We start from the raw sequence: 15,172 nt of genomic DNA, 5'->3' as shown, positions 1-15,172 counted from the left end.
CAAGCAGGCTCGCTAGGCTGAAAAGTGATGAAATAGCCCTTTGCGTGTTCCTGCCTTCCCCTTTTATGCATATGTCATAAATAATTAACTGGCTCTTTGTCTTCAGCCCTTGATGAATTCTGGGGTGTAATAACAGCAGTAGCCGATGGTATCTCGACTCTTCTCTCTTCAGACAATACTGGGCTTTTGCATGTAATCCCATGGTGGCACGGAGCAGGTTCTCCATGTCTTCCTGATCAGATTTCTGCCCTGTCCTCCTCCTGTGCATGTAATTATCCTCTGGAGCCACATTCATGGAAGCAACAGACACATACGCCACTCGGCCGCGCCGTATGGGCTAAGAGACCTGCTAAGGCTGGACTGTAATTATACAGTAGAAGGCCTTCAGCAGCAGAACTCAGTCCTAGACAATAACAGCAAACAAGTAACACCCTGTGGGCCAGCTTCGCCATTAGGTTTTTTTTATTATTTTTGTGGTCTTGAGTCATACGAGAGTGCCTAGCAGGTAACACATCACATAAAATTGTTGGGCCTGGAGACCAACAGAGCAGACAAAAATAATCTTTTTTTTTTTGGCTGTAATCTGAGCCACCCCTGAGAGACAAGGTGAGTTATCACCCCCATGGCAGTCATCCTGGTGGCCAGGCGGGCTAGGAGCTGGGCAGCACGCCTGCCAGCATTACGTCTCCCTGGGCTCACAGGGTTATATTTGGGAGAGGAAAGTGATTTCCTGTGATTCTGTTGAAGAAAGCTACAGCTCAGGACATTGTGGCAGGTCAGCGTCTCCTGCCTGGTAAGTGGGTGTGTTGGCACCCATCTCTATACGGGTCTGGGTGCCCTCAGGGCTGCAGAAGATTATCAGCTGGTCTTGCCTGCAAGTGATGCTCTGTGATGTGACAAGGCGAGGCCTCAGCTGGCTGGGGGCCAGGGACCCCCACCAGTCCATCATCCCCCACCTGGCTCCTGCTGGTTCGACAGAGCTGGCAGCCTTCCTGGCTCACACAAGGGACATCACCACCTTCCCACTGACCGCCTTTTTCCAGTGCCCAGACATGCCCATCCTCTGTCCTGAGAGACATTACGCCTGTGAAATTCCTTGGGGCTGTGTGTCCCATCCGCAGTGGTGTCCCACCACGGCCAGGAGTTAGAGAGCTGCCAAAGCAACTGAAACACAAGAGAGGAGGTATGTGGATAAATCTGATCCACCAGCCCTGCAGGCAAGCACACTCCCTGCTGGGAACATGCAACAGAGAACAGGACACCAAAATAACGCAAATCCCATATTCCCCCTGTAAACTCCCCCCATACTGTTTCAAAGGAGATTGTCTGGGCCTCCATCAAATGCCAGCTCCCTTCTGGAAGACAAGGGCATCTAAGTCCTTCTTTCTGATATCTCCGATTGCTTTGAATACATTTACCACAAACATGCATGTAATTTTGCACCTTGATGTCATGTCTCAAAGCTTCAAGCCTAGAAGAGCCTACCAACACAAGGCACCACCAAGGGCAGGATTGTCCCATTCCACTTTCTCAGAAACCATTCACCTGTCCAAAGCTCAGATGCTCCACAGGGTACATTGCACACATTCATCCACCTCCTAGAAGCAGCTTGAAAGCCACAGTCGCCCTGGAAATGTGACAATATTGGAGGCTGATCTAAATCACACAACTGTCTGCAGGTGCCCACGTTTCATCCAAGGGGGAACAGGAGGGAAAGGCTGCCTGGATGAAGCCCACAGGTGCTTCTGCTGTGCACAGCCATCAGGGGCTGGCAGAGAGAAGTGAGCTTTCTGGGGGAGGAGATGGAGCATGGCTGGCACAGAGGGCACGGAGCTAGGAGGGCTGGCCCTTGCCAGGGCAAGAAGAGCAAGTTTACATTGAGATCTTGGGGCTGATGAAAAAACTGAAGCACAAAGGCAGGCCTGAAGAGTTGCACGAGCAGTCACAGGTGAAGCAGCACAAAACAGGTACCGCCGGTCTGCGTCTCCCTCCCTCTCACCCACACCCCTGGTCCTGCCCTGACTGCTGGCTCCGCAGCACTGGTGTCTCCATAGCTCCCTTCTGGGGAAGGAGGGCTTCCACCCTTCCCCTCCGCCTAGTGCCGGCGTCTCCTCCCTATGTCTCCTTGCTCTGCCTCTCCCACCTTTCTCTGCCCTGGAGAACGTATAAGCCTATTGTCTTGCACCCTTTCCTTTCCCCTGATGCCATTTCGTGCTTCCCTGACGAGGTGTTTCTCTTCTGCCCGCCCAGGTGAGGAGAGAGCCAAAGGCCATGGTCTCCACGCTGGCTCTGCTGCCTCCACAGCTGGGTACCCCAGACCACCAACCCACCCATGGGTGCTCTCCACCTGCACGCTCCCATGGACCTCAAGAGGCCCCCAGACCATCCCTGGGTGTCACCACAAAGGGGTGAGAGGCACCCACACACCTCTTGGCTCCTTCCTGGCTTCCGAAAGGGCTCCTGCTGACTGCAAGGAAGGAGCTGCAAAACTCCAGTGGTTAATATTTTTTTTTTTCCCCTCCTTCCATCCCATATTACAAGCCTTTTGGGAAAGCAAAGAATTAAATTACAAATGAATAAAATAAAGTGAACGGAGACATGACCTCAGCCTGGCCGCTTGGGGCATGAGGCGGTGTCTAGACCTGGCTGACTGTTGCTACACCTATGCCACAGCCCGACGAGCGGCATTTTACAGGGTAGGCAGAGAAAAGGCAGAGTCCATGCTGCATGTTATTAATGTTTCTCAGTGAAAACCAACACTACACCCCCTGTTTTCCAGCCTTCTTGTGGGAAACTTAAGGGTTTGACTGGGAGGTGTCTACCTAGCCACTGGGCTGAGAGTGAAACGTCTGTGCTGCACCTGATAAACTACTCAATTTTTTCCTTCAGAACAAATAAAACCACAGTGGGATCAAAACATGCTCTTTCCCTTGGCAGAGGCAGTGCCTGACTTGTCCCAGCTAAACTAAAGCACATCTCCCCCCAGCTTTGTCCTTCACCTTTCATTCACTGCCCATAGCAAGCCTGGGACTCCCAGAACGACATGGAGACAACGTTGGGAGCTGTGCAAAGTGATGGTCCCTCTGCAAACAGCAAGGACTTCTTGCAGATACCAGGCAGACAAATGAAGGGCAATCTCAGCTTTGGGAGTGCTGGGCCATGGAGCCCAAGCTTTGCCCTGAGCAGGAATCCAAAGGACTGATCGTCAGGACAAACACCTCCCGCCCGCGCAGAGGGTGACAACGAGCACAAGGCAGGCGACTACTGTGGGCTAGGGAGTGTATCCACCTCAAAATTGCTGTTGACTGCAGGTGCATGATGAAATATGTCACCATTGTAGACAGACGTGTATATAGTGATGTCTGATTTAGATCACTACTAATTACCCTGGCAGAGTATTTGAGGTGCCTTAGAAAGCCAACACCCACTGAAGAGGCATGATGCTTCCTGGAGTGATGTTCTGCCACTGATTGCAGCTTGGGTGTTTCAGCTTCTGCTTGTCTTTCCTCCTGAGAAGGGGCGGCTGCAACTTCTTCTGACCCTGAACACCCACAAGTCGTGTAGTCACTGCCATATCATCAGCGCCTCAATGAAAACCCTGAAAATAAGTAAATTTATAACAGATCAATCCTGAGCTACACATAACTACTCTTAGAGTGTGGGTTTTCACCCAGCAGTGCTGTCTGAAGAAAATGTATAATGTGAGCCTTGCCCTGGGTGAGGCAGAGGGAAGATGCTAGCTCTGCCCCTCTGTCCATGCAGGGAGGCTCCAAACAAGACAAAGCAAAAAAGAGTAAGAAAAGGGGCAACCACAGACATGAAAGTCAAGAGGAAAATACAGCTAAATATTACGGGGAGGGTCCCAAACACAAGAACAGTTACAGGGAAGGAGTGGTTGCTGAGGGAGGTGGTGAGGGAAAGAGCAGCAGTGATGCACCTGCTTCTCTCAGTGCAGGAGCTTTACCAGTGACAGCTATGAAAGGATTAAGACACCAAGGGGCCAGTGCCAAAAACCTCCAGGAAGAGATACGCACATGGGGCACCACTTCTCTGTGGCCAGGACATCTTTGCCCAATAGGCCACCATGCTACCTCCAGCCGGGACCTGAGAGATGTGAGGCCACCCTGAGCCAAGGCTCACTGGGTGTCCCCAGGGCACAGTTCATTGTCCCCAGCCACCTCTGTATACTAGTCGCTGTGAATGGAGAGGTAAATGCCAGTTCCCCTGAACCCTCCCAAAGTGACACTGAACCCCTGCAGCACAGGCACTGGCTCCTGTAGGACAAGTAGCCTTCAAAAGGGCCAGTGCCCTGGGGAGTAAGTATTTAAGTATATTTGTAATTTGTTTTTAAAGGTTGGGGAAGCCTAGGCAAGGAGTTCAGGAAAGTGGTGTGAAATGACCTCACCAGTTTTCTCTTGGCATCTTCTTAGCATTGCAGCGCTGCTCCTCAGCACACCTATTAGCAATTCTTCCAAGCGAAGAAATCCAACAAAAATGAGGTCACTAGAATAAGGCTTATCACCAAAACCACCTTGCCTCACCACATAACTGTGCCACAAAAGACACTGCCTTAAACCTGATAAGGGATGAAATGTCAGAGGTCACAGCACACTTTTCTCAAGAGCTCCTCCATTGATCCCACCGCCTAGTTGAACGTCAGCCTTTTTGACAATTTCCAGTTTCATCACGAAGTCCTTTTATTTCACCCCATGCTGGTGTGAGGCTCCCACATTACCAGTCCCACACGATCAGGCATTTCCAGCAGTGCTCGTTGCTCCTGCTTCTTCTGCACCGTACTTCTCATACACCCATGGCATCACCACCATGACACTCATGCCTCTTCCCCAAACCCGTCTCCTCCTGGGCTCCTAATGCTGCTAGTCGTCTGCCAGTTGCAGGGGAGGGGTGTAAAAAAACCTAGTCAGCTGCAGAAACAACCAAATATTTTTGGTTAACAGATGATTGACGGTAGTTCAGACTGATGCAGAATTTGGTATTTCAGCTGCAGAAGCCTATCCCACACAAAAGCTGTGGTTTTCCATCATATTCCTTACGCATTTGTTTTCATACTTTTTTCTGAAAAGGAAAATGGAATTAATTTTTTTCCTTGGGTTTTCTTTCTGGCTATTTTTTTGTGTTTGGGGTTTTTTTTGTGTTTGTTTTTTTTTAGGGGGGGTGTTTGGTTTTGTTTGGGTTTTTTTTTTTTAAAGCATCTTACTATTGTGAAAAAGAAGCTTGCATTTTTGGACCTTGAAAAGTGGACCAGTGGAAGGGCCATGGATTGAAAATATGCCCTTATTCAAATATTGTACTAAAATCATGCTGAACAGGGAGGCCAACTGGAATGTTTTTATCCTCATTATGGTAAAGACTTTGGACAAAACTCCACAATATTTTGCAACCTTACATTTCCTGTAACATGAGGATAAATACAAGTCCCAGCACTAGGAGCGAAGACCTTTGTTTCTTTGCTCATATGGAAAAAGAAAGTGGGAAAGCACATGGAAAGAGCACTGCTGAAGGAGGGCCAGACCCAGTTCCTCATGTAGATGCCCTCTGGGAAAATGGCAGGACCATGCTCCAACAGAAGGAGTCAAGCAGATGCCTGCAGGTGGACTTCAGAGCCATGACAAAGTCAGGAAACTCACCAGTTGGACTCAGAAAGAAAGGAAAAGCCTTTGGCTGCAGCCAAAAAAGTACTTCTTGACTTTTAGTAAAATTGTCTCTCAAAGTTCTCTCAAAATCTGACCTGGACTCTGGCTGTTTTTCTAGAGCAAGTGATGCCACAGGTGTACTGAAAACTGGAAAATGAAAGCTGGGAACAGGATGGTTCATTTATGACAAATCATGATGACACCCTTCGCACAGAAACCAGGAAGTTTCTCTTCTCAAGTGTACCAAGGTCCTGAGGAGGAAATGATTGCACACACAGTTACTGAACCTATTACAGATAATTATATCTATTTTTCCACTGAAGTAATCTCCCTCACTCCTTTGCAGTTCAACTTGTGTGATAACTTTCAACATCCCCAACATCACCATAAAGAGGAGTGTCCAAAGTCCTATGAGGACTGGGAGAGGCGATTGTGGGGCATCAGTTCTGCCTCCTACATTGATGGCGCCTGGCAGGTGACACACAGCATCCAGCCTGGGCCACGGCAATATTCAGGTAGGCAAAACCAACAGGTTTACTATTCCTGAAGCAAAACGAATCTGCTGACTCTTCAAATAGATTTCTATTTGAAATAGAAAAGCTGGCATGGAGGAGGAACTGGCAGGACAGCGAGGCTGCCAATGCAGGTTTCTCCTGCATAGTTAAGAGGGAAACACTGTCCCGTCCTATCCCATCCCATCCCATCCCATCCCATCCCATCCCATCCCATCCTTGCTGCTATTCAGGGGAACCCAGGAGCATTTGTTCCTGGAGCTGATCCAAAGGCAGGGGAGCGACTGGCACAGGCATGGTGAGGAGCAAGGGATCCCCAGTGAGGGTGTGAGGGAGAGCACCCTACGTCACTGCTTGTGCTCCCTGCGCCCTCACACAGGGCCCTCTGGGTCACATCGGTACAAGTATTTAGATGCCTACAGATGCAAATCAGGCGCAACGTGGTGTTTCCCAAAGCATTTGCATCTCAGACGCCCACATATTCTTAAAACTCTACCCTTCCGCCTATGCACGTGTTAGTTTCTTCATTTCTAAAATGGATATGGTAATTACCCGCCTCTCTGGCAGCAGGAGGAGGAGAGGAGATACCTGGTGTGCTGCCGTTAGCTCAACAGCAGTGCCGGGTCCCCCTCTCGTTCCAGATCTGTTCCATGTGATGCTGGTGAGCCCATCACACCTGCAATTGCCTCCGGTGATTTGGGGAGAGGAGAGAAAGGCCACCTCTGAGTCTGGCTCTGTTTAAGATGGTTTTCTGGGATGATGCTTCCTGACTGTTTCCTCAATATCCATGGGCTTGTGCCTCAGGAAAACTTCATGCTCCCCAGGCTGGTAGCACATCTACCCATCGTGTTTCGCACGAGCAGCTGCTGGCAGGCACGTGATGGGGACTCGCCAGAAATACCGTAAGGTCACTCACACGCATTGCCGGGAAACAAAATCTGTGTGGGTGCCTTTTTAAGGAACCACAAGCCTGCTTTTGCACTCCAGCAATCATACAGCTCGGGGGAATCAGCCCAAAAAGCAGCTCTGCATTTGCAGTGTATTTTTCCTGGATTGTCAGCCTTTTTTACTTCCCCTTCATAGCTAAACCTAGCTTCATCTCATAGCTTCAAACATAGCTTCATCTCCTCTTGGCAGTGCTCATTTCTCACAGTAAGAGAATATCACAAAAACCTAAGAAAAACAAACAGAAGCATATTCTTGCTCATCAACAGAAAGCAGCCCCACAGTAAACTGTCCTGCTGGATAGTGCTCTACGTTCTACTTACTGAAACATCAAATCCTATTTTCCTCTACACAGGAAAACAGGAAATGTATGGACAAAGGGGTTTTTACTTCAGGAACAGGGAATACCAAAAGAGAAACAGTTTCCCCAAAACAGTTCGGAGGCTGAACTCAGCAATTAAAATATAGGACACATGTAGAAATCGATACACCCAAATAAACACTTCAGCTGATTATACAGCTACTTCAGGCAGGCAATCCATCAAGTTTGGCCGCTATGACACTTTAGAAAACTCGTGCAAATAAAAGCGGCAGGCAGCACAGGGAGTTAGACCTTGAGGGAGGTGCCCAGGCTGTGGGCAGAGCTCCACACCTCACCTAAAAGCACCCAGGCCAAAGAGGGAGCCGTGAAAGCTGGGGTCATGGTGTAACACGTACGGTGTGGTGACGGTGTAAAGTCCCTGGTGCTTCTCTCCATCTCAGACCTGACACAAAAGGTACCATGAGAACAGCAGCATAGCAAGGAAAAAGGATGCAGCTCATTCCTTACAGCCTCTCTGGGATGCTGGGTGTTGGTACACTAAATTAGCAGGGACACTGCAGCTCACTTACTGAAGCATCCCGTGGGCTGCCAGGCTCACAAAAACTCCACAGGCCATGGCACAAACAGACTCTGGTCAGCTGTGGATCTGTTTGCCCAGCCTTTCCAGCTTTTATTTCTCATCCATGTCGGGCTCATTTTGGAATCAGAATCACAGAATCTTCTAGGTTGGAAGGGACCTTAAAGATCATCTTGTCCAACCGTCAACTTAACTGACAAAAATAGACACCCACACGACAAACATCACTAAACCATACCTCCCAGCACTTCCTCAACCCGTCTTTTGAACACCTCCAGGGATGGTGCCTCAACCACCTCCCTGGGCAGCCCATTCCAATGTCTGAAATAGGGCGCAACGTATGGCAGCGGAGCAGTGCTCCTGGGTTCTCCCCTTCACAACAAGGGTTAACACGGAGCAGCCCTGCAGTTTTCACTCAGCCCATGGTGCTGCCTCCCAGGAGCCTGCTGCCAGCGTTTTTTCTCAGCAGAGCACTCAAAATATTGCTTGGTTATCTAAACATGCCAAGATACACAAAACCCTGGGAAGATACTAACAGTGGAGAGCTGGGTTTGCAGTGATTAATACACAGACCCAGGTCCTTCAGCCTCTCATTAGGGAATATAAGCAGAGACCTGAGTCATCGGCTGCTCACAGCGTTGGCTGCGGCAGCAGTGCCCAGCAGCACCTTGTGAGATCTCCACCAGCTCAGCCACCTCACCTGCCTGGAACTTTCGCTGCAGCCCATGCTCCAAACTGCGCTGGAGGATTGAAAAATTGCCCATACCACCATTTCTTGAACAGCACACTGGTTTGTGGAGTATGTTTTTCAAATCTTGCAGCACGTGGGTGAATTTCAGGGCACCCACATACAGGAGCTGCAAGACAAAAGCCACAGGTGCCCTAACCATTAGAAGATCTCAAGGCTTAGCCTCTAAGCAGGATATTTCTACTCCTTGCACAGGGTCAAAAGTATCCCACGTTCCTCAGTTCATAAATCCCTGTATTTTTGTAACCTAGGGACCGCCACACTGGGTCTGAGGGGTCTCTCATTCTGTAGCCTGCCTCCAAATGGGGTCAGCAGTGGCTGATGATGGAAAGAGGGGGAGAAACAAGGCATGCACCACCCAGCCCCCTTCTCAGCATGTCCTCCTTTTCAGAAATTCTCCTTTTTCCTACAAGGTGTGCGAGGCTAGAGGCATGTTTATGCTCACAGATAGCTTATCTTCTGGGCTCATCCTCGGCCCCAGCTGCACGCACTGCTCACTGGGCAGCAGCAAACCCACAGGCTCCCTTGGGGAAAACCCAAGGGGAAGAAAAATGAACATCAGGCCTCAGTGCTACAGGGGGACTAAAGCTGAAGGACCTCCCAGCAGTCAGCCTGCTCCCTCCCCAGCACCCTCCACTTCAAATACCTTCCGCAGCAAACCCTGCTTTTCCTTAGCAGGGGCTGCCAGCCACGGGAGCAGAGCTGGGCCAGAGAAGGATGCGACAAAATTCCTGCTGATTTCTATGAGAAGCCGCAGACCAAGCCCTGATGCTCCAAATATTCCCACCAGACACCAAAGCAGATTATTTTTGGAGCTGGTTGCGGTTGCAGCGGAAGACACAAAGCATTTCTCTGGCCTCCTCTGGCATCCAGGTGCTTCTCCTTGGAGAGAAAGAATGAGTAAAGACTTTAGTAATCATTTGTGGAGCCTGGTCTTACACGGCTCCCTCCTCTCCCAGGTGATAACTCAACCACAAGCACAGTGGAGGAGGGCTAGGACAGAGCTGAAGCCCTCTGATGAGCCTTGCTTGGCAAATGCTGCTTGGGACTTACCACGGGCAAGGGCTCAGACTTCCTCAGCACTCGCTCCTCCACAGTGTTAGCTCCTGTTTTGCTGACAGTTGCAGCTGTGGAGATTTTTTTTGTTGATACACAGGCTTTGCAAGGCTTATTGCTAGTTTATTGAAATGAAATAGCTGTCGATACGAAATGCTTTGGTACAAAACCAGCACAGGGTGCCCCGAAACTGGGAGGACTTCATTTTCTTGATGGCAAATGTCAAGGCCCATTATGTATTGCCTGGAGGCACATACAAGCTAATGAGGACTAATGCACAGTGAGTCCACTGTTGCCATTATTGAAACGGCAGCACCCTCTCCCTGAAGAAGAAAGGGAGGAGAGAGAAGACCCTCCACAGGGAGGCCAGGACCCAGTGGTGACGACTGTGAGCAAGCGGGGCTGCTGGCCACCAATGTGAAGTGTCAGTTTGCTCCAAACCAGCCATGTTTTCTATGCACTATCTGCTCCTGGCAAAGATGCCCAGTGTCCTTGCCATCCGTCTTCTGCAGCCGTCTTAATCCTGCAAAGCAACAGCTCTCAGTGTGGCAAAAGTTGGGAAACAGAGTCAAATGTTTCCTGAACTGTCCCATAAAGTTTCTCTGCTGCAGGGTTTAAATATCAGAGACACCGCGAGAGAAACACAGTGGCAGTCACTACATGGTCCCTCGACCACATCTGCAAAAAACCATACACCATAGAAAACCAAAGAGAATAATATATCCTACAACAATTTATTTGCATGAAATCATCCAACTCCGCTTAAGAAGAAATCAGATTTCTTCCATAGTGCTTAATTAAGCCAATCTGCTCTCCCTCAGACACATGGGGATGGGACCAGTTGCTGTCACAGCCACAGCAGACTTTTTGGGGCTTCAGACAGGTTTCCACCCAGCTCCCTGGGATGGGTATTAGTAGTAGGTCCTCGGGGGACACTCCCTGACCGGCCACTGCACCAACAGCTCAAAGCTGAAGTCCCTGCTGCTGTGACACCTGGGGGGGTAAGCATTTGGGCCAGTGCTGCTCAACCTGGGGTGTGCTTTGCAGGCCAGACAGTTGAACCCATCCCCAGCTCCACAGACACCCACCAAGGAAAACCAGGGTGCTGCCATGCTCTGGGCAGGCTGATGCTCAACCATCTGCACCTCCCCAGTGGATTCAGCCTGAGGTGCCGCTCGCCCCAATCTCTGCTCAATGACAGAAGAGGGATCAGCGACAAGCTGAAGCCAGATCTGATGTTTTTCCCCCTTGTTCAAACCTGCCACCACCAGAGAGCCCGGTTTGGGAATCTCCCTCCGAGTTTCCATTTAGACCCACAGAATTAGTTTGAGTACAAGAGGGCAGCAATCACACACTTAATTTGTTTCACCCTGGAATGCATCCTCATTTAAAAGCCTGGAGTATTTATTGGCGGCAAAGAGATATTGATTGCCCAGCCACAGGCAGAGTAAAAATCATTGAGGGGAAAAAAAAAAAAGAAGCAACAAAACGAACCAGAAAATTTGCTCCTGTGCCTCCTGCCACGCTGCCATGCGACGCGCCGTTTCAGTCTTCTCTGCCTTCCAGCATCCCTCAGCTCCCCTTCCAAGGCATGAGAAATGGCCTTTCCCTTTGAATTTATTGGCGAAGGGTTTTCGGCAGCTCTCAGGCACTTTATCACCTTCCTGCAGAGGAACATAAAACACAGCCCGTGTCTCAGCCCGTGCGGTAGGAACAAATAAATAAGGGCAGCTCCCCGCAGCTCCGCCACCGGCAGCTCCATGCGCAGGGGCCGGCTGCATTGTACCCGGGAGCTCAAGCTGCGGAGTTCAGAGCTGGCTCTGCTGTGAACTCCCCGCCGCCCCTGGATGTTTGGAGCCAGTTATTTCCTTGTTAAGGGTTCGCCCAACAGGAAAGCCGTTTCCCACCCCTAAAAACCTGGTTAAAAGCTAATGGCCCGCTGTGGCTCTTGTAAAAGATGGATTTCCCTGCTAACGATGGCCGCCCGTTTCCTTGCGGTGGCGGCGATTCCAGCACTGCTGGGGTGCTGCGTCCGGAGCGGTTTCATTTTGGCAAATTGCACTTTACAGCTCGAGAGCAATCACCCACATCACTGGGGTTGTGCAGTGGCCCTGTGGGCCAGCCTCGCCATCGCTCCATTTGCCACAAACCCCCTTGCCCTGGTGCTGGAGCGGGTCCAGAGAAGGGCAACAAAGATGGTGAGGTGTCCAGAGCACAAGTCTTATGAGGAGAGGCTGAGGGAGCTGGGGTTGTTCAGCCTGGAGAAGAGGAGGCTGAGGGGAGACCTTATTGCTCTCTACAACTACCTGAAAGGGGGCTGTAGAGAGGTGGGGGTCGGTCTCTTCTCTCAAGTCACAGGCGACAGGACGAGAGGAAATAGCCTCAAGTTATGCCAGGAGAGGTTCAGGCTGGATATTAGGAAAAAAATTTTCACTGAAAGGGTCATCAGACATTGGAATGGGCTGCCCAGGGAGGTGGTTCAGGCACCATCCCTGGAGGTGTTCAAAAGACAGGTTGATGTAGTGCTGGGAGGTATGGTTTAGTGATGGTGATGCTTCTTGTTTGTTGTGCGGGTGTCTATTTTTGTCAGTTAGGTTGATGGTCGGACAAGATGATCTTTAAGGTCCCTTCCAACCTAGAAGATTCTGTGATTCACCCTAGGCTGTGCTCAGGAGGAGCGGCACCAGGGTGGGTTGGCATCTTCTGGGGCAGTTGTGGGGCAGCTCTGGACAGAGACCCACCAGCAGGAGAAAGCAGGACTGATCCTGTGGGCAATGCCCTAGTTGGTCACCAGCACGGGACAGGGGGCTGGGATAAAACTTCCTGAGACAGTGAGTGATGGTGGAGGGCTCAGTAAATTGCCACTGAGCATGGTGGCCAGCAAGGTGTCACATCGCTGGTGGCCATAGAGAGCTCGAGCTAAAGAGCAGAGGTCCCCAGGCTGCCCCACTGCCCAGGGGAGAGGCAGGGTGGCGCCGAGCTGCTATGGGAGATAAGTGTGGGGCTGCCCCTCTGCGCCAAACCCCTCTAATCAATCCCCCTGCACCTGCCCAGGGCTGCCCCAGCACAGCTGTGCACAAGGGTTGCAGCTGCGTGTTAAGTATTGCAGCTGTGCGAGGTGATTGCAGCCATCTGAGGTGATTGCAACCACCCATGGGGTTTGCAGCCACCCATGAGGATTGCAGAGGTGCAGCCCCTCTGGAGGCAGCTGGCTCCCTCAAGACCAGGCACAGCAGCAACGATGCCCATGCCGGCATCAGAGAGCATCCATGTTCCCTGACACCCAGCAGGTCCCTGGTCTTCCCAGCACCCTCTTTGCTGCAGCCAAATTAGACACAAATTAGCGCCTCCATAGGTTTTTTTGCAGCCAGTCTCTGGAAATCTGGCAGGCGTCCCTCAAGGTTTTGACCCTTCTAATTTTGCCTGGTTTTAAAGGGAAAAAAGCGTAACGTGCCACCCATGTTTCAGAAAGAAGAAATGTGGCTTAACCGGACAATGCAGTCATGGGGAACAATTTGTTGTGTTTTCAGCAAGCTGTACTTCTATTTGTATTTAGCAAGAGCAAAGTATTGTATTTTGCCAGCCTAACCTGATTATCCCTTCCCAGAAGCTGTAGATAATTATTTGGTTCAACATTTATAATTTAAAGAGTAATTCATGTGCTAATATGCATAATCCTACAGCACAGTTTAATTGCAAGATCTTAGTGCTAACCGTTGAACTTCATTGTTGGGATTCATTTCTCTCATTCTTCAATGGCTTCTAATTACCCCCATGCAAATAATTGATTTTCTGTCATGTTAGCAGTTCTGAAAGTCTTTAGCAAAAGCTACTGGGGTCCAAATGTTTTGTTCTACTGAAAACATTGTGAGAATTTGAACTTGTAATTTCACTGACAAAAGGGAAAAGTATTTAAAAATTAAAAGTGGTCTTCAGTCAGGTGTTTTTTTAAATATTTCAGGAAGTAAAATAATTAAAAAAAAAAAAAATGAAGCCCCTCCTTTGCCCCTGTGAAACTGAAACCACCACCAGCTACAGCTATTTTCAAAATTTGGGGGAAGTATGCTTTAAGGTCATTAAAAGGAATAGAAGTTGAAAACACACAAAGTAAATCTGCTGCTCATTAATGACCTGAGCAAGGGCTCTGTGTGTCCCAGTGCCCCAGATCACGTCTGGCTTTCCAGTCATGCCACACAAGAGAGGAGCTCTTCTGTACATCTGGCCTTACTCATTTGTATGGTGTTTTCCCCCAGACAGAATATCAGCATTTGTAAGACAACCTTAGTCCTGTTTAAAGCAAACAAACACGCTTTAAGGAGCCCTATCATGCCAAACATGCATTCAGGAGCCTAAATTCTACGAAAAATCACTTGGGCACGTAGGCTCCAAAAGAATGCAGAGGCTTGGACGCACTTGAGGGTGCAAACTGATGCCTCTAGGCTTTTCAGAAGCATCTAAGCAGCACGTGAACATGGTGGTTTGTCCTTATATCCTGTGAGACGTGGTCCACCAATAGACTGACACGGGTCCCTGGGGCAGCTGTGAGCTGGACAGGGTGCTTCCTCGCCCCGAGGGAGGGCAATGAGGGATGACAATGGAGCCCTCTGGGACAAGATGGCTACAGATCTCTTCTAAAACCACAGCTCTTGCTTGCACCCAACATGCTATGAACTTCTGAGCACCAAGACAAGCTCTTTCTTTCAGCTCCTCTGCTCCTCCCTGCATGAGAAACTGTGCACAGGGTGGGTGATGTCTGCCATATCTTTGCAGCACAGAGTTCATAGAGGGCTCTCATTTCACCACCTGACACATAGAAGCAAAAAATAAAGAAGTCAGAAACATTATGACCTTGTTTTGGATGAACTTTGTCTGAGATTAAAACCAAACCAGGAGCATTTTCAGCATGACAGGCATTTTCTTTAGCTTCCAGAAAAGAAAAATATGAGTCAACAGGCTAAAGAAATCACAGAAACAGGTGGCAAGAGACACTATATGGAGTTCAGTATTTGTACAGTTGTTCTGGTCCTTACATAGGCCTGTTTTAAATGAACCAAAATACCACTCTGGGTTTGCGGTTGGTATGTATTTACTGCCTTGAAAGCGATGGACATCTACCATAATTTTGCTTCAGTGATATTTATTCATTTAATAAGACAGTCTCTTAAATCTCATCTCTACAACTTTAAGACAACCAAAGTATGGCCAAATCAAAATTAAAAAACCCAAACAAACAACAAACCAACAAAGAAAATCCAAAACAAACAAAAAACAAACCCAAACAAATCAAAACCAACCCACACTATTTTGGTTTTGAGGTTTTTTTCTGGCTCTTCTGGACATCAAAGAGAACAAAATGAG

General features: G+C 49.3%; 1 long non-coding RNA gene across 2 annotated transcripts; it reads right to left on the bottom strand.

Annotated features, from left to right (window-relative positions):
- Positions 1-452: 452 nt before the first annotated feature.
- On the bottom strand, positions 453-6,996 carry LOC106892989. Of its 2 annotated transcripts, XR_001412958.1 has the most exons (5): positions 6,755-6,996; positions 5,649-5,905; positions 4,406-4,925; positions 3,387-3,598; positions 453-1,164 (listed from the first exon to the last, which is right to left on the bottom strand). It is a non-coding gene; the product is annotated as an uncharacterized LOC106892989 (long non-coding RNA). The 2 variants fall into 2 exon arrangements; XR_001412957.1 differs by having other exon boundaries at positions 4,406-5,905.
- Positions 6,997-15,172: the final 8,176 nt, after the last annotated feature.

This window comes from Calidris pugnax, unplaced genomic scaffold, assembly GCF_001431845.1.
Source record: "Calidris pugnax isolate Ruff unplaced genomic scaffold, ASM143184v1 scaffold24, whole genome shotgun sequence".
NCBI classification, from domain to species: Eukaryota; Metazoa; Chordata; class Aves; order Charadriiformes; family Scolopacidae; genus Calidris; species Calidris pugnax.
This window is presented reverse-complemented; position numbering and strand designations above follow the sequence as displayed.